This window comes from Lycorma delicatula, chromosome 1, assembly GCF_047948215.1.
Source record: "Lycorma delicatula isolate Av1 chromosome 1, ASM4794821v1, whole genome shotgun sequence".
In the NCBI taxonomy this organism is placed as follows: Eukaryota; Metazoa; Arthropoda; class Insecta; order Hemiptera; family Fulgoridae; genus Lycorma; species Lycorma delicatula.
Window position 1 is genome coordinate 137262091 of NC_134455.1, and position 15112 is coordinate 137277202.

At 28.9% G+C, this 15112-nt stretch overlaps 1 long non-coding RNA gene across 2 annotated transcripts; it reads left to right on the forward strand.

Annotated features, from left to right (window-relative positions):
- Positions 1 to 15: 15 nt before the first annotated feature.
- LOC142322909 (uncharacterized) lies at positions 16 to 13317 on the forward strand. Of its 2 annotated transcripts, none has more exons than XR_012755961.1 (5): positions 16 to 466; positions 9123 to 9239; positions 10465 to 10583; positions 10691 to 10819; positions 12026 to 13317. It is a non-coding gene; the product is annotated as an uncharacterized LOC142322909 (long non-coding RNA). The 2 variants fall into 2 exon arrangements; XR_012755959.1 differs by having other exon boundaries at positions 16 to 373.
- The last annotated feature ends 1795 nt before the right edge of the window (positions 13318 to 15112 follow it).

Consider the following 15112-nt stretch of genomic DNA (forward strand, 5'->3'; position numbering starts at 1 on the left):
CTTCAAGTGAGTCTTAAAATGAACGACCATTTTATACGAATAAAGGTTATCAAAATATTTTGAGTTTTATTTATATGCTTTTGTCATACATATATCATACATATGCTTTTGTCATATATATTTTTTTGTAATACGTATAGTATTGATGTTATTTGTAGTAATAAACATCATCTTAAATAATAGGCCTACATCTTGAAAATTATAATTGGAAATTATTACGGGTAGTGGGCAGACAGTGGGTGGAACTTTTGTGGGTTTTTATTATAAAAATAATTATTTTCTTGTATAATGTTCAGAAAAATTAAAAAATTGTGGTCTTATGTGTTTGTGTCATTGATATTCAGTTCTTCACTCACTTTTAACCTTTAACTGTGTAAGTTGATGTGTTTGGTACAGGTTAAGAGTGACTTGTTTAGTAATGTTTTTTTTTACATTTACAGAATAAATATTTATTTTTATGATTTAAGTAAGTATATGAATTTAATTGTATAAATGTATTAATAACTGTCAAATTTATAGATATTAAACTTGCTCCAAGTTGTGAAAATTTAATTTTTATCGATGTTAAGTACATTAAACTTCCCAGGTAAGGTATGGCGTATTTAATAAATTGTAAAATAAACGTAGAAGAAATTTCTTGTAGACCGGAAGTATATATATAGCTTATTTGTTCTCATGTCGAGAACTGACTTTATGGACAGAAATAGAAATTTCAAAGACCTATACAGTAAATGGTTGGATGTCAACTGTTGTTATGAATTAAAAAAGAAGAATTATCAGAAATACATTTTGAATCATTAACTAAATTTTATGAATGATAAATGTAAATTAGTGTTTTCTATTACATCTTTGCTTTTTATTAAATATATATTGCTGCTCATATAATAAATTCTAGGATTCAGATTCTTAGTATTGCATAAATTATTCCTATGTGTCCGAATGTTTTAATTTTCCCTCTTTTGTTCAACTATTACTGAAATGTTAAGTGGTTTTTATATATATATATATATATACATACATTCTAACCCATGAATATTTTGTGCATAAGTATTTTCCTCCAACCTCCAATATATTACATTATCAATATTTATGCTGTAAATAGACGTGACAAAGTTTCTATTTACACTGTAAATAGACATTAGAAGGTCAATACTTGTAGATCTTTTTTTGTGCTTAATTGCATGCACATTTTGACTTTGTAAATTTGTGTGAGTACTTTTAAATTTGGCTGTTGGACATGTATATTAAAAGAAATTAATATTTATCATTATTCAATCCTTTCTAAATTTTCACTAATTCTTTCCTTTTGGTTAGTGATCAGTCCAATTATCACTGATTTTTCAGTCGTGATTGATATTGGCACAACTTTTTTCACGTTCAGATTCTTACACAAAATTTCCACACATTGCCTTTGTCAATGTTCACAGCTTCATGTATCATTTCAATAACAACTTGGCAGGTATTCTTGAAAAGTCAGGCTAATATTTTTCTACATTTTCTTTGATTATTGAAGGGAATAGAGATCCAAATTATTCACTATGTTCTGATCTTCTTCACTGAATATTGGTACTTTTAAATTTTTATAATGTTTAGTCAATGTCCCAACCTATGTTTGATGTCATGCCTTATCTGGCCTTCATCTTTATTTGTTATTGGTGGTTATACTTATCTTTTAATTTTATTTTTCCATTTCCTGTTTTCAGTAAATTGAGGTTCTTGAATAGGACTTTCACTTGATTGTTGATCTGTTTGTATGATCGTTTTATTTTTACTTTTTAATGTAAAGATTTCTAGATTTTCTAAAATGTTTATTCTTCTTCAACACATTTATGAATTAATATCATTGATTCTTCCATTTTCATCAGGTATGTCCTTTTATTAAATGCATTGCATAATTAGAATCTATTTGAAAAACATGCATTATCATTGTCTGGAATATTTTTTCATGATATCTAGTATATTTCTTCTTCTGTGGGAATAATTCACATAATATCACTGATAGTGGGTTATCCATGCCTAATCCATCCTTCATTTTATATATTTTATTATTAAATTTAAATTGGTTTTGTTGAAGAATTGTTTCTAAACAAGTTTTTTAGACTTTAACAATAAAAAGAAATAATAATCTAGATTCTGCCCTTGGTATGAGACGATCTTTTATTTTTTTTACTGAAATCCACTGTTCTTTGCCTTGCACCATCACCACATACTGCAATACATTTTGTCCAATCCATGTTATAGTTTTTTAGTAACTTCATATAAAACATGAAAAAGCATTGTTCTGTTGCGTAACTAGGTATTGATTTGCAAAACAATATACTTTCTTTTATTGATCTGTCCCTATCATGTTCATATCTCGCAAAACATAAGAACTGAGAAATGTTTACCACATCTGCTAATTCATCAAATTAAATACTAAAATATTCACTTGAACTCACCTGCTGAATTATCTGATCGCGAACTTCACCAGCCATGTCATCGATGCATGTAGAGATACTGATCATTAGAAAGTGGAATTTTTTTGATTCTTCCACGTTATTAAAACACTGACCATATCAAATGCAGCAGGCAATACGACATTTTCTGCTATTGTTTGGGGTTTGGAGATCCTAGTAACTATTAATGATACGAGATAAGATACTTCAAGTGTACTTTTATCAGTTCAATCTGATTTACAAATAGAAGCTTGTTGACTTTTCAAAGTATGTAATTTTCTTTGAAAAAATTCCAAGGGTTTGCTCTTATGATCTTTCTTTTTCCTGTTTAGCCTTCGGTAACTACCGTTTAGATAATTCTTCAGAGGATGAATGAGGATGATATGTATGAGTGTAAATGAAGTGTAGTCTTGTACATTCTCAGTTCGACCATTCCTGAGATGTGTGGTTAATTGAAACCCAACCACCAAAGAACACCGGTATCCACGATCTAGTATTCAAATCCGTGTAAAAATAACTGGCTTTACTAGGACTTGAACGCTGGAACTCTCGATTTCCAAATCAGCTGATTTGGGAAGACGCGTTCACCACTAGACCAACCCGGTGGGTCTTGCTGTTATGATCTGGATGTTTAGGTTCAAACTATCAAATTAATTTTGATAGCTTGATGCTTTCATCAGAAAGGACTTGTAAGCAAATAACGCACTGTGACTTTCCATCCGATGAGGTAAAACCATAATTTAAATAAACTCATTCTACAACCTTGTCTAGTTTTACAAATTGATTCACCGGATATAGATGGCTCACTTTGTTTTTTCACAAATTTGTCCATTTTGCATAAGAATCTAAGTAATCTAAGAAAAATAGTTACACTATTTGGTCATACACTAAAAAACCAAAACGTCAATTATTATATTACTTTCAATGAAACTATACTTTTAAAAATTTAAATAAAGACGCACAAGACACATGCTTCGCATTTGAAAGTAAACTGACGTTTTGCAATCCCTTAAGCCTCTTTTATACTACTGAGAGTATGATGTGTTCAAATGTATCATATACGTGTTTGAACATGACACTCTTACAGCGAATATTATGCAAGCAGATCAAATTACAAGGAGCATGTAAGCTTCAAGTTGAAACCTGTAAATTGCTCATGTTTGTACACTTCATATATGCATATTCATCCTGTCACTATCAACACACCCCTAAATAATTTTAAGTAGATTTCATTGGGTTGGGGTTGGAGAGGGTTGTGAAATATTCATTCATTATTTTTTTTTTTACTTTTTGGGGGTCATGGAGCCAAAAAGGTTGAAACTTACTGCCTTAAAGTATCGTTTAAAAGACAAAGAACAACTGTAAGCACAGTGTTAACAAAATAACCGTCAAAGGTGGCCTTGCAACATGCAGAATGACTAATTTAACTGCACTTTTCCTCTACAGTGCAATGTTTCCATTAATTTCCACATCACTGTATTGTATAATTGATTTTTAATTTTTTATAAAAATGGAAGTCTAACAAGTAGTAATAAAATACAATTCATTCAATTGTAGAAAATGTTATTTTTTTTAAATACCCTCATTTTTATTCAGTACAAACATCGATCAAATTATTTCAAGTTACAGTAAAAACTTATCATGAAGGAGTGTTATTTTAACAGATTTGCATTCATTTTTATAGAATTATATAAACTTTTAAAATTATATTTAATTGAAAAATTTCCATTAAAAAATATATTCACACTGCAAAACATTAACATCTCATAATTAAATGATTTATAATGACACATACACAGACAAATGTTAATAGTATTTATATTTAAAGCAGCATTTTCTATATATTTCTCTATGTTGGTATTATTAGCGATATGCCTTTTTTTTTCATTATATTAAAAAAAGTCCAATCTCCAGTATTATATTATCATCTTTAATTTATTCTATTAAAAATAAACTTTTTTCAGTTTTTTATTTTATGCTCCATTTTTTAAATGACGTGGTATAATGAAGTATTATCATAGATATACATTTTATTTTATTTCTTTGCAGTTCATTTAGGTTATTTATTTTTTATGAATACTAGCCAGTCAGGGCTCGCTTCACTCGCCTACCTCAAGGCAGGGGCTCCACCCCCTGGTCTCTTGATACATTTGTATTCTCATGTACGTGAGAATAACAAGTATTTTACAGATATTCATTAAAGAAAAAAAATTTTACTTAAATATATTTCTGTTGCCATGATGATAGAAATAAAAATGTGAGCACAAGCCAGCAAACCATTGTACCGTGCTTTTGTATTAGAAAAAAAAATAAGAGAAAAGAATATAGTAAATAAAATAATTTATTATAAATTACATGAATAAAAATACAAAAACATATAAATAAAAATAATTAATAAATAATATTTAAAGGATTATACTACTAGATTAAATTAAATATTATAATAACAACAAAGTAAATTTATATCTATAATATCAGATGATTGCATCTGATTTCCAGGTTTTACTGTTTAAAGAATATCATGGCTGTTATAACATAATGTACCTGAATGAAAAGTTTTGGCCCTGATTAAATAGAAAACGAATAGAAAAATATATTTTATGAAATAAAAAAAGGAAACATAAATTGATCCTTAATTTTTAAGGTTGCATAATTATTTTTTACAAATCATTACTACATACCTGAAAAATTGTCCACCATGCCATACTAAGTTTTGAAATGCTCCTTAAAAATCAGTATTTTGGTTTCAAAACCATTCCATCACTGTAGACCTCTTTTATCACAGCTAAAGTGCTAGTCCTTCAAGTATTCCTTTAGTTTTGGGAACAAATTAAAATTGCAAGAGCCAGGTCTGGGCTGTGTGATGTATTCGGCTGAAAACCCCAGACAATGAATTGCATTTCTAGTTGTTGCATTTGTATGAGACTTAGTATTGTAGAAGAAATGTAATAAAGAGGAATTTTTACTCTGTTTAGTAACAGTTGATGAAATTTCAATACATCACTACCAGTCTGAAACCAAGGAACACTCAAAATGTTGTAGTAGAGGAATTTGCTCTAAAGAAGATGAAAAACCTTTCCATCAGAAGGAAAGATTAGTAGCACATCTTTTGGGATGCTTGAAATGGTATAATCTTCATTGATTTTCTGAAGGTTAAATAATAACTAGGCAATTATTATGTATCAGTGCTGGATCAGTAAGGTTGGAAAGTAAGAGCAGCTTTTAACAGAAATGTAAAGAAAAAGAGATTACAATGAGCCAAGAAATATGTAAATTAATCTTATGAAGTTCAGTCGAAAGTGATTTTCTCTAATGAAATGCATTTCATTGTGAAAAGAAAACTGCTGTTTCTTCATAGGGCAAATTGAGAATCTGTTTTTTCAAAACACACCATGAAAAATCTGGTAAAAAATATCTTTTTGGGATGTTTTTCTGTTAAAGGTCTTCATTATCTTGTTCCTATCAAAAGAATTATTAATAAATAAATATGTATAGTGACTTGGAAAAACAGATTTCTGCCTCTTGTGAAAGAAAAAATTGTGTGTTCAAGCTAGGCCCCCTCTCTGTCATTCTTCTAAAACAGAAAAAAATTCATGAATGGCAATAATATTCCTTTATAAACCAAGCCAGGAAACTCATCCCTATTAAGAATCTATTGGTCATATACAAGAGAGAATGAGGAAGCTAGACTGCAAAACAAAATAAGGAAAAAATGATTCATAGTGTAATTCATACATGGTACAAAAATTTAAAGAACCATGTTTAAAACTAATATGCCAAAAAGCGTGAAAGATGATATAATGTAAAGTGCATATTTTTTACTAATGAAATTGGTGTAGTAAACGCGTGTAAGTAAAATATGGAAATTTGTTAAAATTTTATATTGTTTCCGTTAATTTGCATAATACTGTAAATATTAGTCATTCTCCATCTCTAATCATGGATAGGTCATACACTACAAAAGCTGGTTTTAAAATCTCTGCCATAATTTGGTTATCTTTTTGGATCTTCTGGTCTTACCAGTGATATCTTTTACAATTTTTAAAACAATTCTTCCCAGTTCTGGCTAGGTATGGAATTTTTCTTACACTAAAAACTTTCAATTTCATATCATGCAGGAATGTGGTGATTAATTCATCTATAAAAAAATACTGTACTGTATTCAGTTAGCTTATAGAGTAAAGAATAAACAAATACTGAGTGTGAATGAGTTCGTCGTGATTCTGCTGAGTCTCGTCCCTTGCATCAGTGCTGATTCACAACGTGACCATATTTATTTATAACACTGTGATCATACTCATATATAGTCACCACATAATTAATTTGTCATATAGTAGCTAATGTAATCAAAAAGTTTATATAACATCTTCTCTGTTCTATTAAAACACTTGATCTTTTCATATGATCCCCCTTTTATGCTCGCATTCAATTTTTGTGTTTCTGTTATTTATTTATTCTGATGTTATTTAAAGTCAATATAATGCAATTTTTTTAAGTTTACTGTAATGTGAGTATAGTGTATTCTAGATTTGTGTCTGCACAACTTTATTTATACCATTATTTTTACACCATGTCTGATACAGATTCAACTGATAAAAGTGCACACGATTACTTATATCCCCTCCAACAAAAGGCCACTAAAATAACCCTTAAATCGTGTGGAAAAATACATCATTTTAAATGCTTACAAAAGCGAATTACAGAGTAATCCAACAGTGTTGATTTCGGATGCCAGTAATAAACTGCTAACGTAAGTGGAAGGTGTGCTTCTTCAGTGTATAATGTGATTTGCGATTATGAATCTACTAATGAATTGCAGTTTTGTAACACCCTGCAGATCATTTATAGAAAAGGTTGAGGGTTTCAATAAAAATGCGATTACTGAAAAGGTATACAAATCTCATTTATTGAGAAATGGTTTAGCGATGTGTTACCTCCTCTGGAAGATAATTTGGTTATCTTCAGTTTGTCTTAGGCAGCGCCCCTTATCATTCATGTAAAAAGGAAAGAATTCCAGCCGCATCTTGGAAAAAGAATGATATCAGATGGATTAGTTCAAAAGGAGTGATTTTTGAAGAGGATGAACTTAGGTCCAATTATTTCAAAGAGTTTTGCTTATTAAAAGTAATTTTAATATGTATAAAATTGAAGAGTTAACAAGATCCATTGGCAAAACAGTGTTTCGATTACCTCCCTATCATTGTGTACTCAACCCAATAGAATTAATTTGGGGTCAAATCAAAACTTTTGTAACATCAGAAAATACTGCTTTTAAAATATCTAATGTTAAAAATTTATGCTTAAAAGCCATCAATGAAACAGGCCAGCAGTAATGGAAAAACTGTATAAAGCATGTAATGGATACTATTGAACCAAATTATTGGAAATTGGATAATATAATAGAAAACAAAATTGAGCCTCCTGCTAATACTGACAGCACTATGGATTTCTCGCAGACAGATGACGAAAACTGAATTGAATTTATTATTATAGTTATTTAATCTAAGATATTAGTCAAATTGTACTGATTGTGAACAATTGACAATTTCATAACTCTCAAAAAACTCAAATAAAATGTCTTAATTTATTTAAATTTAAAATATGTGTAATTAAAAGTATAATAAATAGCACATGGTTACTTTTATATGCATCAGGATTTGCAGGAGGTGCTTGTGGAATCGGTCGCCTGAACACTCATATGCACATTTTGTTTACTTGAACTTTATAAACTAATTGAATAAGATATAGTTAATAGATTTTTAAATCCTAGTTTTTCTTTGATTAACTTGACTGAAACATTACAATTATTTTATCTTCCTTTCCTTCTTTTACTACGGAATTCCACTTATTAAAAAATTTTATTTCCTTTTTTAAAATTTAATTAGATAATTTTTTCTCATCTTTCTATCTCATCATCCTTCACTTAGTGAATCATTATATTTTTGCTGTTTTTGTAGGCTAATTTTTTTTTTATCTTTATTAACAAAAATATTTCTCTTATTTTCTCTTTGTCCAATTTTCTTTTTATTGTTGTTCCTAAGCCTACCTCTTTCTTTTTTTTGAATTTTGTAACATCATAGAATTTCCTGTTTAATTATCCTGTTAATTTTTTAATTTAATCCTAAAATACAAAATTAATTTCTGAATCATCTAGCTCACAATTTTTATTTAAACTTAATATTGCATCCACTAATTCAAGGTTTTTCTGTTTCGTAATGACTACATTAGATTAATCGACCAATGACTTGAATGGAATATTTTATTTCTGGATTATTGTACACAAAATGGATGACATTATATTGCATTATAAAAGAATAGAAGATTAAGAAAACATTTCCTTAAAAAATCTCTTTTGTTTTCCATTACTTTTAACTACACAGTACTCAAGACCTTACATAAGCTGTTGGAAAAAACAGGAAGTAGTTTCCATTATTTAATTAGTGCCCTCAAATAACACTGAAGACTTCTGTTACCAGGAATTATAATATTCTTAATAGTCTGACCTATATAACCACCATCTGCTTTACTCTTAAGATAGTCAGACGTCAACTTAAAAATAAAGCTCTTATAATAGTTAAGCATTAGATTCATGTTTTATTTAGTAAATGTATTACATACTTATAAGTTTACATTGCCTCTGGGTTTCAAGGTAAAATTTTTAAATGTATTTATTTACATTTGTTCCAGAGCATGGAGAAATCTTCACTAGTAGGTAATGCTCCATTAAAGCTGGAATTTGGAATTGAAGTGGAGAATCTATTTATACCAGCTCTGAAGAAAGAGGATTACTTAATGTCTGATAATGTAAGTAAAATATTACTTGATAAATTGTAGTAAACTTTTCTTAGTGAGTTCAGATGTATAAATTTTTCAGTATAATTTAATAATTAAAAATAGTAATTGATTTTTTTTTAATTGCAACTTCACAACAAGTATATTATAAATATCATGTCACATTTTTTGCTTTGCTTACAAGTTGTAGTACATTTTTATACCGTGACTATACAATGCAATTTGTAGTCTATAGTGTATAGCTCAAGAGTTAAAATTTATTGAAGTATGAAATGTGATTGGAAAGTTTTTAAGACTTGGCTTGTGATCTCAAAATGTCAATCACTTACAGGCTATTGTGATGGATCTCCTTGAAAGTAGTCCACATCTGATTGAACACATTGACTCCAATGTTTCCACTTTTGTAAGCATTTGTTGAAATTTTCTCTTAAGGGTGTTAAGAACCCTCTCTGTATTTACCCAGATGTCTTCGATTGAATCGTTGCCTTTCTATGAAGATTTCAATTTAGGAACGGTAGAAATTGGCAGGGACTAAATTAGGAGAATAGGCGGGTTGCAGAAGCATAGGAATTTTGAATTTAGCCAAAAATTCTGTGATCAAGAACAGACGATGAGCTTGTGGGTTTTCGTGGTAGAGGACACAATTCTTGTCTCACCAGAGTCTAAACCTTTTCTTCTGCACATTGTCATGCAAATGTTGAACACTTTTATAGTATTTCTGGTTGACTGTCTCGTAGGGGCAAATTCATCATGCATATACCCATAGAATCGAAGAAAACTACCAACGTTGTCTTTACATTTGATCAACTATGTAGTTTTTTCAGTCATGGTGAACTTGGATCCTTCTACAATGATGATTGTACCATTGTTTCTGGGCCATAAACCATGATTCATTGCCTGTAATTACCCTTTTTAACAAATCTTGTTCAGTTTTGGCTCAAATAATCAGTTAATTCTTGGGAAATTTCAGAACAGTAAGAATGCAATACAAAACTCATGAAAATTTAGCAGGCTTTTATATAAAACCATTAACCAAGGTATTTATATTTTTAGTTATTTCTTGCTATAAGCATATTACAAATCCAATGATGAAATAGAGTTCAATTTATTCCATTTCTCTTTCACCTTAAAATTATGAAAATATGTAGTTGTAAATTTTTAATAAAATAATGAATTGCATTATTTTAAGCTTCCAATACGGATATGTTTTATTTTACAGGTTTTTCTTTATTTGCAGATAATGAACCTACCACCTGTGTTGATGTAAAGTTAGAAATTGAACAGAATAGATCGAACAAAACTGAATGTTTGTTTTTACCACATTTCAATACTGAAGATGATTCAACATTTGAACATGTAAGATTAATTTTTCTAGTTACTACTGGGTTTTTTTTTTTTTTTTTAGTAAAATACTTGAAACAAAAAGAAATGATTACCTTGTCACATTAAACTTTATTTTTCAGGAAATCGATGTATCACTAGTAACAGAGGATCCATTTGATTCTGGTGATGGTGACATTCTAACAGATCCTCTTGCAATTGAAGAGACCAGCTTAATTAAATCTGAAGATTTCAAAATTAAGAAAGAACTGGTAAGTTATCAATTTTCAACAAACTGTTTTACAAAGTTCAATAAACATTTGTATGTATGTGAGTGAACACTTTTTGTCTCTGATTTTGATTTTAATATTGGATTAAGCATCATTACATTTTTGATTAAGCACAGCTAGACTTTGCATTAATAACTGTTATTATTATATCATCTGATGCCCATGTTTTGGATGATTTATTCCACTCTTCTTTGCATACAATCTGTATAAGAATATATTACATAATAATTAATACTGTTTACTTAAAATCCTTAATATTTACTATTGAAGAAATTTGCTATAATAATAAAAAAAAGTCTTCTTTTTAGTTCCGGTTTAATTAAACACAATCATTGACCAATAGGAAGTAATTTTTATGTTCTTACCAACAACAACCATCATTAACACATCAAATTAATGATCAATATAGACGTACAATTTACATAAAAAGTACTTTTTGGATCCAATAATTCATCATTAGCTATTTATTTAAATATTACTTCAGTCAATATATTACTTTTGTCATAAGTTAGCGATAGTTGTGATATCAACAAGTATTATTGTGTATCAATCAGAATAAAAAATGTATTTGTGTTGTGCAAATTATATATTTCCAGTACAAATATTTTCTGAATAGCCCTTATTATTTTTTTTTTATATTCCTTAGTGAAATAAATATTCTGTTTGCCATTATCTAATTTTCTTTACTCTGCATTTCCATCCATGTAAAAATATTAAGTAAAATTACATTTTAATAATTGATGCAGTAATGGAATTTGACTGTTTTCTATAATTTATGGGATCCAATCCCAAATAATTATGCAGTAAATATATTGTTGGATAGAACAAGTGCAGTCATGCAATGCTTGCTCAGTGCTATACAATAAGCAACAAGATTTTGTTTATCTACTGCTTGTGTGAAAACATGTATTCACAATGAACGTTTATAAATTTAAATCTAAATATCTCTACACTGTGCCAAAGTTACTGAATGTTGTGGTGTATGTGCATTTGGAATTATCGTTACATACTTTTGTAAAGAAGATTGTAACAATTACTTACAAACAATACCAAGAAAGTCGCTTGACGACATGTAATGAGAGTCATTGTTAAATTTGATTCCAATAGTATGGTGCCACACTGGATATCCTAGAGTTACAATGAATGTTACGGGAGAATCTTTTCTGAACACCTCATTTTCTGTTTCAGATACATAATTTGGTCATCTGTATTGCCCGATCTAATTGCTGCAAACTACTTCTTTTGATGATACTTAAAATCTAAATTGTTTGTATATAAGTCGCACATCACTGTGGCTATAAAATTTGAAAAATGTATAACACATTGCTAATAGGAGTTTTCTTGCGGTTAGTTTTTACACAAGTAAATATTTGTGTAAAATAAGATGCAGCGATTCATTCAAGATGCCGATTAGTGGATAGATATTGTTAGTGGAGATCCAAGAAACTTAAAACGACCTCAACAATGTACTAAACAAGAATAATCTTGATTTTGCATGGACTTAATAAATAAATAAAATGACTAATAAAAATAATAAATAAGCAAATAAATGAGAAAAAAATTGACAAAAAAAACAATGCATATGAAACTTTGAAAAAGATTCAAAAACAACATTTTTGTGCGTTTTTTGTGCAAAATCTTGTCTTCCAGTTATTTTCAATAACTATTTAGTACAGTTCTTTATTTCTTAGAAACGTAGATGAATGAATTAATGCTTGAATTTGAAGTGGAGACTGACACTTCATTTCTTCAACTATGAAAACAGAAATGGCATCTTTGATCAAGTGAGTTACATAATAATAATAAAATATAAAAGCCTTAATTTGTCTCATTGAATTTAAGTTACAGATTAATTCATGTTAAAAGCAAAAGGTGATTTTATGATACTGTAATTTGAATAAGCCAAATCTGTTCAATTTCTAACTTTACATCAACACAAGTGGAATCTGTCAGGTTCATTATCTGCAAATAAAGAAAAACCTGTAAAATAAAACATATCCGTATTGGAAGCTTAAAATAATGCAATTCATTATTTTATTAAAAAGTTTACAACTATATATTTTCATAATTTTAAGGTGAAAGAGAAATGGAATAAATTGAACTCTATTTCATCATTGGATTTGTAATATGCTTATAGCAAGAAATAACTAAAAATATAAATACCTTGGCTAATAAAATTATAAAATCCAGAAATTGGCCGAATCATGAAATTAGAAATGAATACTTAAAATGCACACCAATGAGAAAAAACTTTGACTAGTGATTGAAATAAATCTTTTATTCAGGAAAGTTTTTTAATAAGTAGTATTATTAATATTCATAAAATTGATTTTTATATATTAATTTATTTTAATCGTGGTAGTTTTATATGTTAACAGTTTCATTATACAGAGTGAGCAACATAAATCCAAACCACTACAGACTAAACACAGTTGTAATATGTGACATTTTATGAAGAAATAAAAACATATTTTTCACAATCTGTTGTATTTTTTTTAATGCCTCATTATGCGATCACCTAACACAGCACACCATACAGCAATTTTCCCATCATGGAAGTGGATGCTCAAACCTGTGATGGTGATTTTCAGTTATCATGTACCTGGTATTGTGCAAATTAACCTGCCTAGATAAATAAAACGTGCCTTGCCAGATGTGAAATACAGCATCAGGTCTGGTGACCTGATGGTTTGTGTGTTTCAGTTTATTAAGTTGTTCCACTGTTACAAGACGTGGCTTAAAATTTAAATCATATAGCAAGGTGTGTACTTCATATACCACATTATGATAAGCTGCATGTAGAATTTTTGACACTGAGATTCTTTGAAGGTCAAAGATCACCTATTTTATTTTACATTTAAAACGAATTCTGGTTTCAATTGACGCTATACTTTGCTGGGATACTAGCATTCAGGAAAAGGTTTTTGCAAATATTTGCTACATATCTTGAAAGTATCCAGAACATGTAAGTTTCCATGTAAGCAATCCTTTTCTCAATCAAATTAGGCACTTTAGAAAAACATAACTGCAAAGAATAAAGCTATACTGCACTGAAGTATGAACAATTTACAACTGATAGCAATGGATGTGAGTTACATACACAGCCAACTACAACACTAGCAGTAGCAGTGTTAAAAGGTGACACTAAAATAACTGCAGTTCAAGTTGACTCAACTATTTTGACTGAATTATTAAATTAAGTTTATTATTGAATCGATAATGAAGTCAATACTTGTACAGTTGTTCTGCAACAATGTGTATAGTTGATGCATGTACAAAGATATACAGCAGAGCATCTGACATTTTTTAACAACTCTGTGAATGCTAAAGGTCACTGACCTGAGTCAGTTACTAAGTACTTCAAGTGATTTGTGGTTGCATTGTTATAAGTTTGTCTCACAGTTTTCAAGTTGTTGACAAACTTACAACAATGCTTACCACAAATAAAACTTGTATTACTAGTAACAGACTAATATTCAACTTAGCCCATATTGAACTGCCAGGCTGTTTATATTATTTAATTTTAATTCATTATATTTTAATGTCTTATTTTCCTTAGTTAATATTTTTTATCTAATTTGGAGTATTAGTGTAATTAAAATCATTGAAAAAATTGATGATATGATAAGTACTTTTGCACATTTATATTTTTTTCCTGTAGACTGCTATAAGCTCATCTAATATAACGATAAATGTGTTATTGCTATTAAAGAATGATTCTATAAAATTTCAGCCAAACAGCTTTTGTATCTACAGCCTTAATTGTCATTTCTTCATCTAAAATTTATTTTTGAATAATATTAGGATATGAAGCATGAAGTTGAGATTGATTATTTTATAGGAAGCCCATTTTCATCAAATTAGATCTAAAATTTCATTTGGCATGTAGAATCTCATTCACTAATACTTTAGAATTGTCAGTAGCAATACAGACTGTGAAGCCTTTATGCAGAATGAAGGGAATGTGCCAGAAATTTATATTGTACAGAATTATATTTTTTGATTATAAAGAGTTTTGATTACAGAGTCACACAGAACTTGTGTGACTTTATAATGTTATGAAAATTAATGGAATTGTTGCACTGTAAAGGGAAATTTTAACTTGGTCAAACATTTTTCAAGCCCACCTTTGTTAGTTATCGTGAATCTGTGCTTAAGTTATAATCTGTCTTTTACATTCTAGGGTGAAGTATTAGATTTAATACTTAATTTTTGTAGTCAATGCATTTGGTTTTTAGTAAATAATTTTTTATTTTGGATGAATTTTTAGATGTA